Here is a 17,209-nt window from a genome sequence, read left to right on the forward strand (position 1 = left end):
TTGGTACACATGTGCAAACATTATTTGTCCCTGTTTTAACATTCCAAAGGTCTGAGGCATAAGAGGTATCGGCAGTTCTTTTGGGAAGGCAGCTCTGATTCCTTTTTTTTTTAAATTTTATTTGTTTATTTCTAGAGAGAGGGCAAGGAAGGGACAAAGAGAAGGAGAGAAACATCAATGTATGATAGAAACATCAGTCAGTTGCCTCTCACACAGCCCAACCAGGAACGCTGCCCACAACGCAGGCCTGTGCCCTTATCTGGAAAAGAACCAGTGCTTTGCGGGACGATGCCCAACTCACTGAGCCATATCAGTCAGGGCTCTCGCTCCCTTTTAAAGTGGCTCCATTTATGTTACTTGTTTACATCTCTGTCTCTGTGCATCTCTCCTTCTTTTCTCTGTCACTCTCATCTCTCTCGGTCTGTGTTTAGCTCTGTCTCTCCCTCTCTCGGTCTGTCTCTCTCACTCTTTCTTTCTTTCAGTGCAGATTTCTGTGTCTCAGTAAGGACATGTCTGTCTGCCTCTCCATCTCTGTCTCCTGTCTTTCTCTAGCTCTGTGTCTCTCTATTTCTGTCTCCTTTCTCTGGTCTCTCCCTGTCAACCCTCTTTCTGTGATTTTCTCTCTGTCTTGCTCTCTATCCTGTGCCTTGGTTTGTCTGTCTCTGTCCCTGTGCATCTTCATCATTATCACTGTTTCTGCGTGAAGGTCAGTCTCATAAGAGATGGTGGATACATAGATAGATAGATGCTGGACAGACACCTATAGATATTTAGGTATCGCACCCTATTTTTCTGTATCCCTCATTAACTCAATGTGTATTTGTCTCTCTTATCTCTCTCTCCTTTCCCTCTCCATCTGTCTCTGTCTTTATTTCAGTCTCTCTTACTGTCTGTCTCTCTATATTTTGACCACCTCTGCCTCTGTTTTCTGTCTCTGTCTCTTTGTCTCTCTCTCTCCCCCCTTCCCTCCTCCGTCCCCTCCCTTGTACCTCCCTTCCCTGTACCTCCCTTCCCTGTCTCTTCTTCCCTGTATCTCCTTTCTTCTCTCCATGTGCCCATATTTCCAGGGCCTGGGGAAGTAAGTTCCAGAGGAAAATTAGGAGTGAAGGGACCCTACTCCTTCCCCAGCCCTACCCTCTCCCACTTTGCCCCTTCCCCAGATGCCTGCAACTGCCTTCACCATGGATAGTATAAGCACAGCCATCCTGCTCCTGCTCCTGGTTCTTACCTGTCTGTTCCTAACCCTCAGCTCAAGGGGTAAGGTCCAGCTGATTCCAGGCCCCAAGCCTCTCCCATTCCTGGGAAACCTGCCGCAGCTTCACTCGCAAGGCATGCTGACCCCTCTCACGAAGGAGCAAGGGCCTAGAGTTGGGTAAGGGGAAGGGGTCCCCTGGCCCCAGAGCCTCCTGTGACATGTGCCTTCCTGCTCCCAGCTGAGCAAGGAGTACAGCTCTGTGCACACAATGCACCCGGGGCCCAGGCTGGTGGTGGTCCTCAGAGGATACCAAGCTGTGCAGGAGGCCCTTGTGGACCAGGCAGAGGAGTTTAATGGCTGTGCCTACTACCCTACCTTTTTCAGCTTCACTGAGGACAATGGTAAGCCTGCTCCCCATCTCCTCCACCCCTAGCCCATAGAAGGAGGGGATAAAGTAGGAGACTGTGCTCCCAATTTTGGTGACATTCAGAGCCACTGAGCTCACTGATGACAGGTAGTGCTAGTCTAGGGTGAAGTCCATCCCGCCTCTCCCACCCCCAAATCCTACCACCACCTTGAATGGCACTTCCATACCAATCCCCATCTCCGTCCAACTGCAACCCCATCCTCCTCCCAATCTCTACCCCTATCCCAACCACATCATCAAATTTTCACCTCAGTCAAGTGACCAAATTATCTGGCCCCAGCTCACATTGTCTACCTCAACCCAATCCCCATCAATCCTACCTCCATGTTCCCCATTTCAACCTCAACTCCATCTCTACCTGCAAGACTGACTGTGTCTCACCCCAACCTCCATTCCCATTTGAAACCTCTCCCAAACCCCATGTGAAAATATATTATCAACCCCATCCTAATACTTTAGTCAAACTGAACTCCACTATCATTTTTCTCAGCCTCTACCCCATCTTCTATCCCAATCACCTATGGAAGTTGTCAGTACCCAATTCCCATTTTAAGCCTGAATCCTGCTACCATCACCGAAAACAACCCCATCATATATCTATCCAGCCCCAAGCTCAATCTCAATCCTCGCCTACCAATTCTTCTAATTCTACCCAACGCCATTCCCATCACCAACCTCAAGCCCAATTAGTCATCAATCCCCAGACTCCCTTCATGCCCCACTGCCATCCCCATCCCAGCCAAACCCAATTCCATCCCCATCCATGCAGTAATTCATATCATTAACTACAAACCTATCCTGTCTCAATATCCTGTTCTCTTAGGCTTGGTAATCACTTCATCGTATGGCTTTTCTTTTTGTTTTTTAAGATAAATCTCTTATTTAAAGGAAACCATATGACAAGGCCCAATAAATGAGAGGAGGGGAGGGAAAGAGAAAAAAAGAAAAAGGGAAGGAAAGGAAAGAAAAGAAAAGAAAAAAGGGAGGAAAAGAAAAGAAGGAAAGGAAGAAGCTGCTCTGATTTTAAAAAGGGGTCCTGGAGGCCTGCATCCTGGACTATTCTTCTCTTCCTAAAGAATCTCTAGCAGCTAGCCCCTTCATTAGATGTGTCCCAGGTGCCCCAGGATTTGGAATTGAAGAGCTCTAGGGGAGGGGAGATCACCACTTATTTTGTATTGAGTGTACTTTCCTCCTTCCTGTCCCCTTCCCTAGGCTTGATCTTATGACCTCACCTGTCCATATATACCAGATGCAAGGAGGTGAAGACAGGGCAGTTGAGAAACTCATCTTGATACTTTTGCACAGAAAACATCTGTGCATACATCATCCATTACTGAAAGTAGCTACCATCTAATTATTCAATACAGAGGGCAAAGGGTAACCAGCCATTTACTAGCTGTGTGCCTTTGGGCAAGTGTCCTCCCTTCTCTGCCCCTCACTGTGCTACCATGAGAAGGCTGTTATAAGAAACTGATGAGATGATGCATACAACACAAAACAATACACTATAGCTTTTTCTTCCTTTGCTTCTAGTTCTTTTTTTAAGAAAAAAAGATTTTATTTATTTATTTTTAGAGAGGGGAAGGGAGGGAGAAAGAGAGGGACAGAAACATCAATATGTGGTTGCCTCTTGTGCACCCTGTACTGGGGACCTGGCTTGCAACCCAGGCACGTGCCCTGACTGGGAATTGAACCAGTGACCCTTTGGTTCACAGGCCAGCACTCAGTCCACTGAGCCACACCAGCCAGGGCAGCATCTAGTTCTCTGCTGGTTCCATAGGAATCAGAAGTAAACACACCCAAGGCTTTATCCCACTGTAGCTCCCAGTCCAGTAGGAGACACAGCCCCAGTACCACACTGTGACAGCCCAGAGTCACAGTCAGGGCAGGGGTGGGGGAAGCTCAGGGAGCTATGGGGGCCCAGAGAAAGTGCCTGCCCCAGCTAGGGGGCGAGGACTTGGAATGACTTCCTGGAGAAAGGGATCTCCAAGCTGAGACCTAAAAAATGAACATGACCTGTCAGGAGCAGACAAGGAGAGAAGAGTGCAGTGGGAAGAAGAACTAGCCTATGAAAAGACCCTGACTCCAGGGAGAGAAAACAGCATGTGCTGTCTAGCTCCTGGATAAGTTCCCAATGTCTCAGTGTTCCTTTTTCTTGCTTCTCTCCCTTATTCGCGCATTCATTAGTCACCGAGCTATCACCAGCACCTCCTATGTGATAACCCCTGCACTGGACAATGCTAGTACCACAGTGGTGACCAAGATAGGTCCCTGCCGTGCCCTCACAGTTTAGTGAAGGAGATAGCCATCACCACACAGTGAGAGCGCAGAGTGATCAAGCCTGTGATGGGGGAAATGGAGGCAGAGTGATCAGGACTGTGGTGAGGAAAGCCCAGGGTCCTGTGGAAGCTCAAAAGAGGCATCTGATCCAGCCTGGAGGCTCGGGGAGGGCTTACGGGAAGGGGTTGGGGGAGATTCCAAATTCATAGTCTCTCTCCTAACAAACGACAGGAAAGTGGACTCCTGTGGCCGCGGCCTCAGAGACAAGTCAGAGGCTGAGCTGGCTCTTCCTCTTCTCCCCGGGCATCATGTTCTCCAATGGGGAACAGTGGAAGGTCCTCAGCAATTTCCCTACCCAGAACCTGCGGAACTTTGAGACAGGGAAGAGGAGCATTGAAGAGCAGATCAGGGAGGAAGGCAACTTCCTGCTGGTAGAGCTGCAGAAAACTGAAGGTCGGGGTCCCAGAGAGCAATCCATATCCCTAAGTCACAGCTGTGCTACTTATTGGCCAAGACTGGCAGGTATACCATAACTTGGGTGTGAACAGGAGGCCCCTTTCTTAGCCCGCTGTAAGAGTGGTGTCCCCTGGAGGTGGATCAGCTTGGGGTGCTGTGTTTCCTTGAGGCTCAGGGGCAAAATACGTTGCAGTAGTGGCCACTCTGCTGCTCTCTGTGCTACTCTGAGCACAGCTGGTGGTGATCATGATGATGCTGCTCTTGAGACTCACCAAGTGTGGGGCCCTGTGCTAAGCACATTTTCACACATACACCCCTTAAGCCTTGGAACAATCCATTTTGCAGATGAGGAAACGGAGGCATGTAGAGGCCAAGTAACAGGCTTGAAGTAATAAGGCCGGTAAGTGGAGGAGCCAAGATTTAAACCCATGTCTTACTGACACCAAAGTCCACATTCAACACACTCATGCCCACTTATGGAGTACTTACTGAATACCATACACTGTTCTACACTCTCCACATATGTTAACAAGTTTTACCCTCCCAAAAAGCCTAGAAAGTTGTTACAGTGACAAAGCTAAGTCCCAGAAAGTTTAAGTCATGTGCCCAAGAAGTGGCTGAGCTGAGATACAAACCCATGAAAAAAGTTAATAAAAATGTAAAACATTTACATGGTACCTACCATATGCCAGATCTGTCCCAAGAACTTTGTGTATATTAACTCCTTGAAAAATCACCCAGGCCTAAGAAGTAGGTCCCATTAAAAGCCCCATTTTATAGGAGAAGAATCTGGTGCAGAGAAGTAAACAGCCCTCTATCCTGATCTCCAAATCCTGCTGGTTTGGAGTGAGGGGTGGAATGTGGCAGGTAATACTGCAGAGATCAACTGCTGTGATATAAGTAAAATAATAATTGCCTGTATGTGTTTCCTATTGCTGCTGTAACAAATTGTCACAAATGCAGCAACTTAAAACAACACAAATTTATTGTCTTACAGATCTGGAGTTCGAAAGTCTAAAATGGGTCAGCAGGGCTTGTCCTTTCCGGACGTTCTAGGAGAGAACCTCCTTGCCTTTTCTAGCCTCTAGAGGCCACCTACATTTCTTGGCTTTTGGCCTCTTCCTCCATCTTCAAAGATAGCAATATAGCATCCTCCAATCCCTCTCTCTCTCACATCACTTTTTCTTACTCAGACGCTTTTGCCTTCCTCTTATAAGGATAGTTGTGATTACATTAGGCCAGATAATCCAGAATAATCTCCCCATCCCAAGAGCTTTAACTTAACCATGTATCCACAGGGTCTTGGAGATGAACACATGAACATGTTTGGGGAGCCATTATTCGGCCTACCACATCACCCTGGTTTGAAACAGGCTCACGATGGGGTACACTCTTAGCTAAGCACTTCCCCACCACACACTCCATTATAACAGCCCTATTAGAAAACTGTCATCAGCCCTGGCTAGTGTGGCTCAGTGGACTGAGCACTGACCAATGAACCAAAGCATCCCTGGTTCAATTCCCAGTGTAGGGCACATGCCTGGGTTGCAGGCCAGGTCCCCAATAGGGGATGCGTGAAATGAAACCACACATTGAAGTTTTTCTCCCTTTCTTCCTCTCTCCATTGCCCTCTCTAAAATTAAATAAATAAAATCTTTTTTTAAAAAATAATTGTCATCAAGTCCGTTTCACAGATGAGAAAAATGAGGCTCAGAGAATGGAAGTCAGTTCAACCAAGTCACACTGCCACAAAAAGTCTAAGCCAACATCCATGCTGTACCTATTCAACTCCGGAGCCAGTTTTCTGGGCTCTGCTGTTGTAAAATGGCTAATGTGTTGGAATGTGTGTTGTTTTAGTATTATTTTCTATGGTCTAAGTTTGGTTGTTGGATCATTGGGTGTCAGGTGTTGTGTTGCTGTGTGTTATTGCTGGGTGAGGTTGTACAGCTGCCAGGAACTGCATATAATATTGTACAGTGCTGTCTCCTGTACCACCAATGTTGTTATGTTGCTGTATATTGCATGTCAATCTGTTCTGCTGCCCTTACTGTATGTGTTGTGATACACATACACATTGGGTTGGATGTTGTGCAAACTAGTGCTGTTGCTGCCTGAGACCTGGTGTGAGGCTCACGTGTTTCCCAAGCATGCCCCCTGACCCTTTCCACGCCTCATCTGCGGGCGAGCCCTTTGACTCCGCGTTGGCGCTGGACTACTCAGTGTACATTATCTGCTTGGTGGTCTTTGGCAGCGACCACGAGCATACATACACAGTCCCCGCCCCCAACCAGCCTCTCCCGAACTTAATGACCCCTCAAGACCCCGTCCCTGCCCACCTGACCACCCTGATCCTGACTCACACACACCCTGCCTGCTCCTCCAAAACCCCTGAGTCTGCCCCCTCCCCAGTGATACATCTTTCCGAGACTCCTGGACTGGGTGCCCGGCCACACGGATGCCTTTTCCAGAACTTCAGGCGCATGAAGGACCTCGTCGTCCGCAGCGTCCGCGACCACCAGGCCTCTGTCAACACCGGCTCTCCCCAAGACTTCATTGACTGCTTCCTCATCAAGATGGAAGAGGTAAGATGTAGGTACATGGAGGTGGTCTGGCTCCCTCACCCTGATGCGTGGGTAACCAGAGGGAGCAGCTCCTCACACCCTTGAAGGAGTCTGATAAAGCAGTGTTCCCACAGCCTTGAGCCCAGGTCTCACGGCCTTGAGCCCGGATGCAATGAACTGCCCTGTAGCCTTGAGTAGGACCGCATGCGCAGCTCACGATAGTTACTTCACTTTCTGCCTGCGTGCTTTCCCCAGACACTGGCTTGTGGCCTGTGTGACCCTCCCAAATAAAGGCATGTCAAGCATCTCCAAGGCTCCATGCATCTTCTTCTGTCTACCTGAGCCCCAAGTGGCCCTGCCCAGCCTAGAGAGGCTGCAACACACAAGTCCTGCCTCGAAGTCCCACCTTTGGTCTGAACTGCTGCCGCTGCCTCAAACCAACAAGGATAGTGGTTGAGCAGCTCTGTGTCTGATCTCCCCTCATTGGGAGGTGAAGCTGAACACCTGGCTCTGCTGCATTGTAGCCTGGAGACATTCGGGGCCACTGCCAGTTAAAAGCTCACTAAGAAGTCATTAAGGATCTGTTGACTGTGGGCCCTGCGGCTGATATTTTTCCCTGCCCAACCCTCCTGCACTCCCAGATCCCCCGAGAAAAAGAAGTGAACAGAGGAGGGACTGAACTGACACCCAGTAGTATTTGCATAGATCTAGGGGGCATGGGGCCCACAGGCTCCGAGCATGGGGTCACGGTGGGGGCAAGACCTCCGGATTCTGGCTCACACCTCCATTCCTTTACCCCCGTAGGAGCAGGATCTGCTGAGCTACTTCCACATGGATATCCTGGTGAACACCACACATAACCCTCTCTTTGGCTGCACAAAGACCATGAGCACCACGCTGTGCCACGCCCTCCTCGTGTTCCTGAAGTACCCAAAAGTGCTAGGTGCGCACACCTACCCTCTCCAGGAAACGCTCCCACGGCGCTGCCCTGACCACACAGAGAGAGCCGGGGCCCTGCCCCGCAGGCTTGAAAGTTAGAGCCTTCAGCCTAGGCCTGGTCCCACAAACCCACTAACCCACACGGAAGCTGACCCCACCCAAGTGGCTCCCACAGCCCACACAGCCTGCCTCGACTCAGATCCCAACCTCATAGCCTTGCTTTGAGGGCTGCAGCTGACCCTGCCGATGCTGTCACCGAGCTCCGTTCCCACAGGACACCCAGAGCTGGGGCCCTGGGTCTCAGCCACCGGGCCTGCCTGGAAACTGTCCCTTCCCACACAGTCTGACCCAGCCTCACAGCTCTGTCTGCGACCCCTTCTGCCCAAACCCAGCCGCTGGGTCTATCCTGGGACTCTGGCCTCCAGGACTGAGTCCAACAGCAGAGGGGGCTCGTGCCACCTGCCCCACACCTGATCTCTCAGCCCCCACACAGCACCCCCACAAGATCCACACTCCAGCGAGCCTGGTCCTCGAAGCCCTGCCCTTAGTCCATGAAGTCCTGGACTCCAGCTAGCCCCAAAGCCTCAGCCGCACCAACCCTTGCACAAATCAAACTTTTGCCCTTACTGACTTCTCTGAACCCAACCCTCCCCCCTGCTCTGAGGTTCTGGCTAACCCTCACAAGCCCCTGCAGTACACCCCAGCCGGGAAGCATGGACTGCTCCCACGCACATGCACACACATCTTCCCAGCCCAATAGAGCCTGCTGATACCCTTGATTACACTTCCCCCTCCCACGTACTGGAGATCGACCCAGTGGTCAGATGCGAGGGGCTGCCAGCTCTGCCTTCCGCAGATGCCGCGATGGATGAGGTGCAACCCTTCGAAGACGTCATCCCCCATGAACTTGCCTCACCACGTCATTCAGGACATGGTGAGCTTTTCCAGGCTTCCTGCTACCTGCAGTGTGCCAGGCACCTGACAAATGGCATTTGACACCCCAAAAAGAGGCATCCCAGGCTCTTGCAACTAGTATCCAAGGCTCTAGCAAGAAGGATCCCAGTCCCTAGCAATCCACATCCCAGATCTTAGCAGCTGGAGTCCTCACCAAGCCCTAAGGGCAACAGACATCTGAGGCCCTTAAGTCCAGAACTTCAGCCCCTACCCAGGATCCCATCCCACACCATAGTGGGCAGGACCCTGTCCTAAACCCCAGACCTCATCTCCATAACAGGTTTCCTTCTTAGGACTCCTCTCCAGAACCCCCAGGGTCTGAGACTCCATCCTGGGGATCTTCTGTGCCTGAACACTTCTCAGAGACTCGATTCCTCCCCAGGAAACCTGACTCTGTTCCCTGAAGAGGGGTCAGGTATCCCACATCCCTGCCTCAGACCCTAACAAAACAACTTTCAACATCCATCACTAGGAACCCCATCACTGGGAACCTCAGACACCCAAACACATTTCCAGGACCCTGATGGAGTCCTATGCTGTGCATGCACACATACACCCCATCTAGTTTCCAGGACCCCCAGCCCTGCAGTATGGAAAGCCGAGCTGGGGTACCTCCCAGCCCTCTGCACCACTAAAGCTGCCTCCCATTCACAGAGGGCACCAACATCATCACCCTCCTTAACACAGTCCACTATGACCCTAGTCAGTTCCTGACACCCCAGGAATTCAACCCTGAGCATTCCCTGGATGCCAATCAACGCTTGAGGAAAAGCCCTGCCTTCATGCCATTCTCAGCCATTCAGGCCCCTTATTCCCACCTACGCTGCCTAGCCCTCCAAACCCTCTCACTTCATCCCATCCATCCTCAGCTTTGGATGTGCAGAGATATCCCTTCTCCCCGTCCCGACTCTGCTCCTACAGGCAGATAATACCTGAAACCCTTGTGGAGGAAGGTGGGAAGGCAGAAGAGTAATTTAATTTGGAAGTGGTCACTGTCAGTCTCTCCACTGGGTGGCGCAGGTGAAGTGGTTCCAGTTTTTCTTGGCTTCCGTCTTCACTGTGCTGAAAAAAAATCTTTCCCGTGTAAGACAGTATTAGAGAGCGGGAAAAAGTGGGGGAAGATAATAATAGGTAACTTCGCATATTGCATACTGTGTGCCAGGCGCTGCCTCTGAGAAGGGCTTAAGAGTGGTGGCTAAGAACTAGACTTTGCAGCCAAAATCCAGCTCTGTCGTCTCCCAGGTGTATGGCCTTGGATACGTTACTTCACCTCTATGCCTCAATTTCCACATCTATAAAATGGAGATAATAATAGGGCCCGCTTGTTGGAGATATTATGGGCATTAAATTAATTAATAGCTGTGTAGTGCACGGCACATGCTAAGACCTACATAAGCAATAAGCATTATATTCTTCTCACCACTTTACCAGCATTTGTCATTCACAACAACCTGTTGAGGCACTATTATCCCCATTTTAAATACCCAGAAACTGTGGCGTGCCCGAGATCACAAACACTATTATGGCAGAGCCAGGATTTGAATCCATAAAGTTGCATTTGTACAATGTCAGCCAGGCCATTCTGGTCTAGGATTTACTTAAAGCATCCTTCCCAGACCGTTGTCCTCGTATGTTTTCCTCTGGGAATTTGGGGCTGGAGCTCCTCACCCCATCTTACGTCGTCGCTCCTCCACCGCCACCTCCGAAGGACGCCGGCTGTGCCGGGGCGAGTTCTTGGCGCGCATGGAGCTCTTCCTCTAGCTCACCACCCTGCTGCCGAACTTCTCGCTGCAGCCGCTGGGGGCGCCAGAAGACATCGACCTGACCCAGCTCAGTTCGGGTCTCGGCGATTTGCCTTGGCCCTTTCAGCTTTGCCTGCTGGCGCGCTGACGCCCGAGCCCTCTCAGATATGCCTGTGGGCTATGAGGCCCGCCCCTAGTGGTTGTTCTGCCCGTCTTCTCATGGAATGGCGGGGTCCATTGGGCCCCCAACCCTCTCGCTGTCACACTCGCTTTCCCTCACTTCGTGCCTGCTGCATGCCCATCCCTTACAGTCCCATCTTTACCGGGTCTGCACACCCAGAGGCAGAGAAAGACTTGGGGAGGATGAGGTGCATGCCTTGTTTTACCCACAGAACTCGCTCTATTATGCACCCGCTTGAGGGCTTTTGTATCATTTCCTAGTAAGTTATCCTGTAGTGCTGGAATAAAGGGAAGAGGATAGGTCCCTAGGATGGAGAGAAGGAAGATCTGGCTGCAGAGAAAGAAGACACCCAAGTGCAGCTAGTTTCACCCTCACCCATGGGGTGGCTAGAAATTGGGGAAAATTGTTACCTGGAGATAGGCTAGTATATAAAGGTCATGATGGCCTGAAGACAGAGAGGCAGAGAAACCAAGGCAGAGAAAAGGACAGCACCAAGAGAGATACTAAACAGGTCTGCAAGAGATACAGGGCACTGTACAAAGGTGGAATGTAAGCAGGGAGAAAGTGAGAGATTGGGAGATATAACACACATAGAGACTGAGAACTAACGAGTACTAACACATAGTGCTTCCCATTCACACACTGTTCTAAATTCCTCACTTAAATCTCCCTATGAGGCAAAGCAATGTCATACCTTTTTACAGACGGGCAAACTGAAGCTCAGAGTGGTGAAGTGACTTGCCCAGAATGAGACAGCCAGAAATAGGCAGAGCTGGGATTGGAAAGTAGACCATCCGGCTGCAACACTGTTCCTCTCAATCTCACAAAGCTGAAACACAGAAGCAAGCACAGAGACACACAGACTAAGACATGGGGAGACAAAGAGGACAGAAGACAGAGACAAGGAAAGAAACAAATGACCAGAGAAAGACAGAGAGGAAAGGCAATGAATGTGGAAGGGAAGCAGCAGAAGACTGAGACTGTCCCCCGTTTCTCACACTATTCCTTGGATTATTCATTTGTCTGGCAATTCCTCCCTTTGGGGTTGGGTAGCAGGCCTGGTCCTGGGGCCTCCCGACCTGGGACTGGGCTTGACACCCTGCTGACAGTAGCTTTCTCAATAGGCTTTATTGAGCCAGAGTCAAGCGGAGGGGGGATGGGCCCCCAGCCATGGGCAAAGGTAGCCTGAGAGGCTGTACCCTGAACAGGGTCTCCCCAAGTTGTCCAGAAGCTGGGACATGCTCTGCTGAACATTGGGCCAGCTAGGTGAGGCATATATGCAGTCCCTACATGGGGCATTTTCTTCCTAATCTCCACATTGTTCCCACCATAGGCCAACCACAGAGTCTGCCCTAGGGCCCAGCCATGGGAAGGAAAAAGAGACTCAGAGGTCCTGAGAAAGATGGAGAGATGGCAAAGATAGGCACATAGAGATCCTGAGAAAGAGACAGAGAGAGAAGTAGAGAGAGACAGGAAGAGACCCAGAGATACATAGAGACCCTGAAAACCAAAGACTGGGAGACAGAGAGAAAGACAGTAGGAGGAGAAGCACTGAGAGAAAGGGAGAAACAGAGATGTCCAGAGAGAAAGAAGACAAGGAGATTCTAAAACAGAAATTAAGAAGGAACAGAGACAAAGAGAAACAGGTCTGAGAGGGGGAAAAGGTGGGGCATGGGGAATGGAGAGACAGGAGCCTCAAGAGGTGAGGCACAGACAGAGGCAGGAAGAGAGACAATCACAAGGATTCAGCAAAAGACAGAGACTGAGAGAAATAGAGTCTGAGTTAGAGACAGAGACAGAAATTAGGATGACAAAAGTGATGTATTCATTCAACCAATATTTACTGAGTGCCCATTGTGTGTTGAGCACTATTTTAGGTGCAGAGGGCACAGATGTGAACAAGACAAAATGCCTGCTCTTGAAGACACCCTAATAAAAGGGATTCCTTAGAGCCTGACAGAGTGAGATGGGGGCTCAGGGAGTGCATGCTTGCTGTGCCCCACTGCACCCCCACCGTCTGTGGAGTCAGCACCCTGCCCCACAACCCCTCCCAGTCGCCAGGTGCCTAGACAGAGGAAGGTGGACAGGTAGGAAGACCCACAACAGAGACAAAGACAGAGGGAGGGAGACAGGGAAGCACAAACTGGAAGATTAAGGTAAAGACAAATTAGGAGGGTTACAGAGAGATAAAAACATATTGAAAAGAGAGAGAGAGCAAGAGATAGAAAATGGACATGAACAGAGACAGATTCTGAGAATAAAACAGAGATGGACAGAGAAAGAGATAAACAGAAGCAGAGAAATACTAAGAATGAATGGAAAGAAGACACTGTGAGATGGAACCAGAATCAATAAAGAGGGACAGAGACTCTGAGCAGCGCTCCTAGAGACAAGCCCAGCCCTAGACTCTGCACAGACCCCTGCCCTCTCCTCAGGTCTGGGCCCTGTGCCAGGCACCTGGCAGAAAGCTGGATCTGGCAAGGCAGGGGCTGGCAGGTGGTTGGGCCGCAGTCCTGAACAGTCTAGTCCAAGTACTGGCTCAGCCACATCCCTACCACTGGGCCATCCTGGCCTGAGTTTGCCCCCCTCCAACTGCCCCTCCCACCAGGGTCAGTGGGAATGATGCATAAGTTTGTCCGTCATCATGGTCTGGCCTTAGGGTGGAGGTGCCCACTGAGGGGCCTAGGGGACTGGCAATCAGAGCGCACAACAGCATGGGCATAGGACATTCGGGAGCATCTGGGAGCCAGAGCATTGGGAATAGAGATGGCAGGAGTTCAGGGCAGGGCATAACTATGGGGATACAGAGGGCCAACATGTGGAAAGTCACCCAGAAGTCATAAGGAGAGGCACAGAAGCGTCAGGCTGATGGACACCAGGAGGCTAGCTCAGTGAGCATCTGGGAGACAGGTACAGCATGCAGGGCTCCAAGAGCAGTGGGCATGGACGCGACAAGGACTCAGGCATAAGTCCCCAGGAATTGCAGTCATAGGCCACAGGAGTGCCAGGCTAATGGCACATCACCAGGGGTGTTTTTTATGTGTTTAGGACTCAAAGAGTGTACTTAGGAATCTGAAGTACAGTCATGCACCACTTAACAATGGGATACGTTCTGGGAAATGTGAAATTTGGTGGTTTTGTCATTGTGAGAACATCATAGAGTGCACTTACACAAATCTAGATGGTACAGCCCACTACATGCCTAGGCTGTATGGTTTAGCCTCTTGCTCCTGGGCTAAAAGCCTGTACAGCATGTTACTGTAAAAAACAACATGACTTTCAATCAAGAACAAGAGAAAATGATGTGATCAAGAGACACAGTAAACACAAAGATGTATGTGGCTGCTGCTGGTGTAACACGGCATACTGTTTCACTGCAAACATTTCTTGGAATATAAGTAGAAAATGTACACTCTAAAATAATGATTTTAAAAAGGGTAGTAAATACATAAATCAGTAACATGGTCATTTATTGGCCAATGCCATGAGGTATTATGTACTTGCATGTGTTACACTTTCATACAACTGGCAGTGCAGCAGGTTTGTTTACACCAACAAAACCACAAAGAACATGAGCAATGGGTTTGTGCTACAACCTTACCACAGGCAATAGGAATTTTCCAGCTCCATTATAATCTCGTGGGGCCACAGTTGTATGTGTGGTCTGTTGTTGACCTAAATGTTGCTATTGGGTATGTGACTATGCAGGGTACAGTTTTCAGAGGTCATGGTCCAGAGAAATTCAAGAATACAGGCCAAATAAGATGGACCCAAAGGTACTAGGGGCTCAGGAAGGTGCAGCTGTTAGGCAAGTGTAATGACACAAAAATGGTGGTGCATGAAAGTCACCAAGTAGGGGAGGCTGAGGCTGGTACAAAAACTCCAGGCTTAGGGAGGCAGAGCAGTGCTAGGGCTTTAAGGTGGGGTGACCTTGGGTTGGAAAATCTGGGGAATGAGAGGACGCAGCCACCCAGCCCTCCCACTCTGAGTCCCCCCCATCCAAGACTCCAAAGGAATCAAATACAGGTGAAGGGGTACAGGCATCGAAAATCGAGGGCATGATGACCACAGGAATCACAGCACTGCTGTTTTCCGCTCCTGCTGCGGGATCTAGGCAAGCGAGGTTGAAGTGCGGTCACTCAGACACAGAGGGCCCTGCCCCCACCCCGCCCACACCCGGGGCCCATGCCCCGCCCCCCTCCGCTGGGGAACTTGATGGAGCTGGAGCCTGCATCGTGCACTCGTGGAGGTAGTCCTGACAGTGGGTGGTGTACGGAATTCTGGATTCGTGGAGGTGGCACTGGGGGCTGGAACTCCTGGTTCTCTGAATGAAGAGAACTGAGAGCTCAAACAGTCCTGAGGGAGGTTGAGGGGACTGGAGTCCTGCGTTCCAGGAAAGGACTCTGGGTGGGGTGGGAAGCTGGGGGCCTGGAGTTCTGGTTGTTTGGGAAGCGGAGGTGGTAGAGAGGAGAGTGGGATTCTGAGGGGAGTCAGACCTCTGGAGAAGAGGCACTGTGCAGGCCTGAGCTCCCGGTTAAAGGCGGAGTCGCACTGCCCTATCCCCAACCTCCATTTCTGGGTCCTGAGGGAGGAGAAGCCTGGGGTGGGCAGTAAGGTGGGGAGAGGGGAGTAGAAGGGTCTGTTCTTCTCGTTCAAGGCTGGGAGGGAGGAAACTGAGGGCCCAGATGCCTAGTTCTGTGGGTGCATTACTAGATCCTGAGGGAAGAAAGAGGGAGCCTGGAATAAGAAGCTGAGACGGGAACTCCTGGGTCTGAAGGGGTAAAGAGTTGTGAGTGGGGCTCTGGAGTCTTGGTGGAGGAGAGTGTCGGGAGCTCCGACCCGGACCCGACGAGCACCCGCTCCGCGTAGCGATCTGGCCGCTGGGCCCTGATGTTCACAGTGCGGCTGGGCCCGCGCCCTGCAGGGGTGCTGTGTGGCTACGCAGCGCGCTGTGGGACTCGTCAGTGCCTCACGCAGACACCTTTCTACGGTCGGCTGGGACACGGCAGTCTTCGCGCGGAAGCGACGAGTCCCCGGAGGTGGAAGACCAGGACCGGGTATCCGGTCAGGGCGACAAAGGGTCGGGCCGGAAAAACGGGGTGGAACCCTCAGTGCTAGGGAGCACAAACTGTGAAGGGAAGGTGAGGCGGAGCTAAAGTGTAGGGTCGTTGTGGGTTGGTTCCTCGTACAGCAACAGAAGAGCCAAACAGAGCAAGCGTCGGTCGGGATCGGGACCAGCAGAGGTGGGGCCAATGTGCGCAGAGGGGCAGAAGGCTGGGATGGCAACCGAGAGAGCTGGAAAAGCTGAACGGAGGGGGTTACAAGGCAGTCTGGTCGGCTGGCCGCTAGCCTGGAGGGGCGTGGCCAGCTCCTGGCCGCCCCCTTCTCTGCCCCACGCCCAGGCGTCTTGTTTTCCAATGGACCTGGCTGGCGGAAGCAGAGCAATTTTGTGCCTGGAACGCTTACGGAGTTCGGGTTGGGTACGCGGACACTGGAGGAGCGTGTCCTGGGGGCGGCGGCATGACTGGCGAATTTCAAGCCACCATTGGTGGGTACTGTTCAAAAAGGAGAGGGACATGGTGTGGGTGTGGCCAATGGACCTAAGGGGCCGCAGGAAGGCGTTTGAGTGGAACGAAGCGAGGAAGTCCAAGAAATAGCTGGAGGTGGAGCCACAGCATTATGACCGCGTCCTGTGCCCATCCCCAAAATCCCCGTTAGACCCCGGCGGCTACTATCAATAGATAATGCTGGAACTAATTGTCTGTTCCGTGGTCTTCGCTATGCCGACAAGGACCCAGATTTCCTGAGGCTCCTGGACCTCAATGACAGCTTCCGTATCATGAGTTCGAGATGGGGCGATCTGAGAGGGCTGGCCCCAATCCCTCCTCAAGAGCTCAAACTATGCCAAATCCCGAGTACATAGACCTACCTACAATGGATTACTAGGACGGGACTTAGAATGTTGGAATGGGAGAGTTCTAGGATTTGTAACATCGAGGTGCTATTGAGATCCTGTCCCCCTAGATGTACATTTCCCCCTCCCTCCTAAACTGGCTCCCGGGCCCACACCACCGAAGCTTAGCGGAGTTCCGAGTCTTCATCTCTGGGGAACCCTGTGATTTCACTGATTGCTTCCTAGATCAAATGGATAAGGTACAGACCCTGCTATTCTTAACTCCATCCATGCCACCAGTAAGAAGGCACCCAGCAGCCCTCTCCTCTGTCCACAGGAACCGAGTCACTTCCAGAAGGACCACACATAACCATGTCTTCTGCAGCACAGAGACCACGACCACCACCCCCAATCTACCCAAACTCCCAGAACTGGTGCATCTGCCAGCCTGAGTGCCCAAGTTGCAGGGGGTAGGGTTTGGGGATGGCTAAGGGCACGGTGTGCATGGCTCTCACGCTTCCTTGGCCCCAGCCAAGGTGCAAAGGGACTGACGCCTCGGCAGGTCAGGCAGGCCTCCCAAG

General features: G+C 51.3%; 1 pseudogene; it reads left to right on the plus strand.

Moving 5' to 3' along the window:
* The first annotated feature begins 1,160 nt into the window (after positions 1–1,160).
* On the plus strand, positions 1,161–10,702 carry LOC129076659 (cytochrome P450 2F1-like; annotated as a pseudogene).
* The last annotated feature ends 6,507 nt before the right edge of the window (positions 10,703–17,209 follow it).

Source organism: Pteronotus mesoamericanus, unplaced genomic scaffold, assembly GCF_021234165.1.
Source record: "Pteronotus mesoamericanus isolate MK-2021 breed Mesoamerican mustached bat unplaced genomic scaffold, CSHL_Meso_final contig_639, whole genome shotgun sequence".
In the NCBI taxonomy this organism is placed as follows: Eukaryota; Metazoa; Chordata; class Mammalia; order Chiroptera; family Mormoopidae; genus Pteronotus; species Pteronotus mesoamericanus.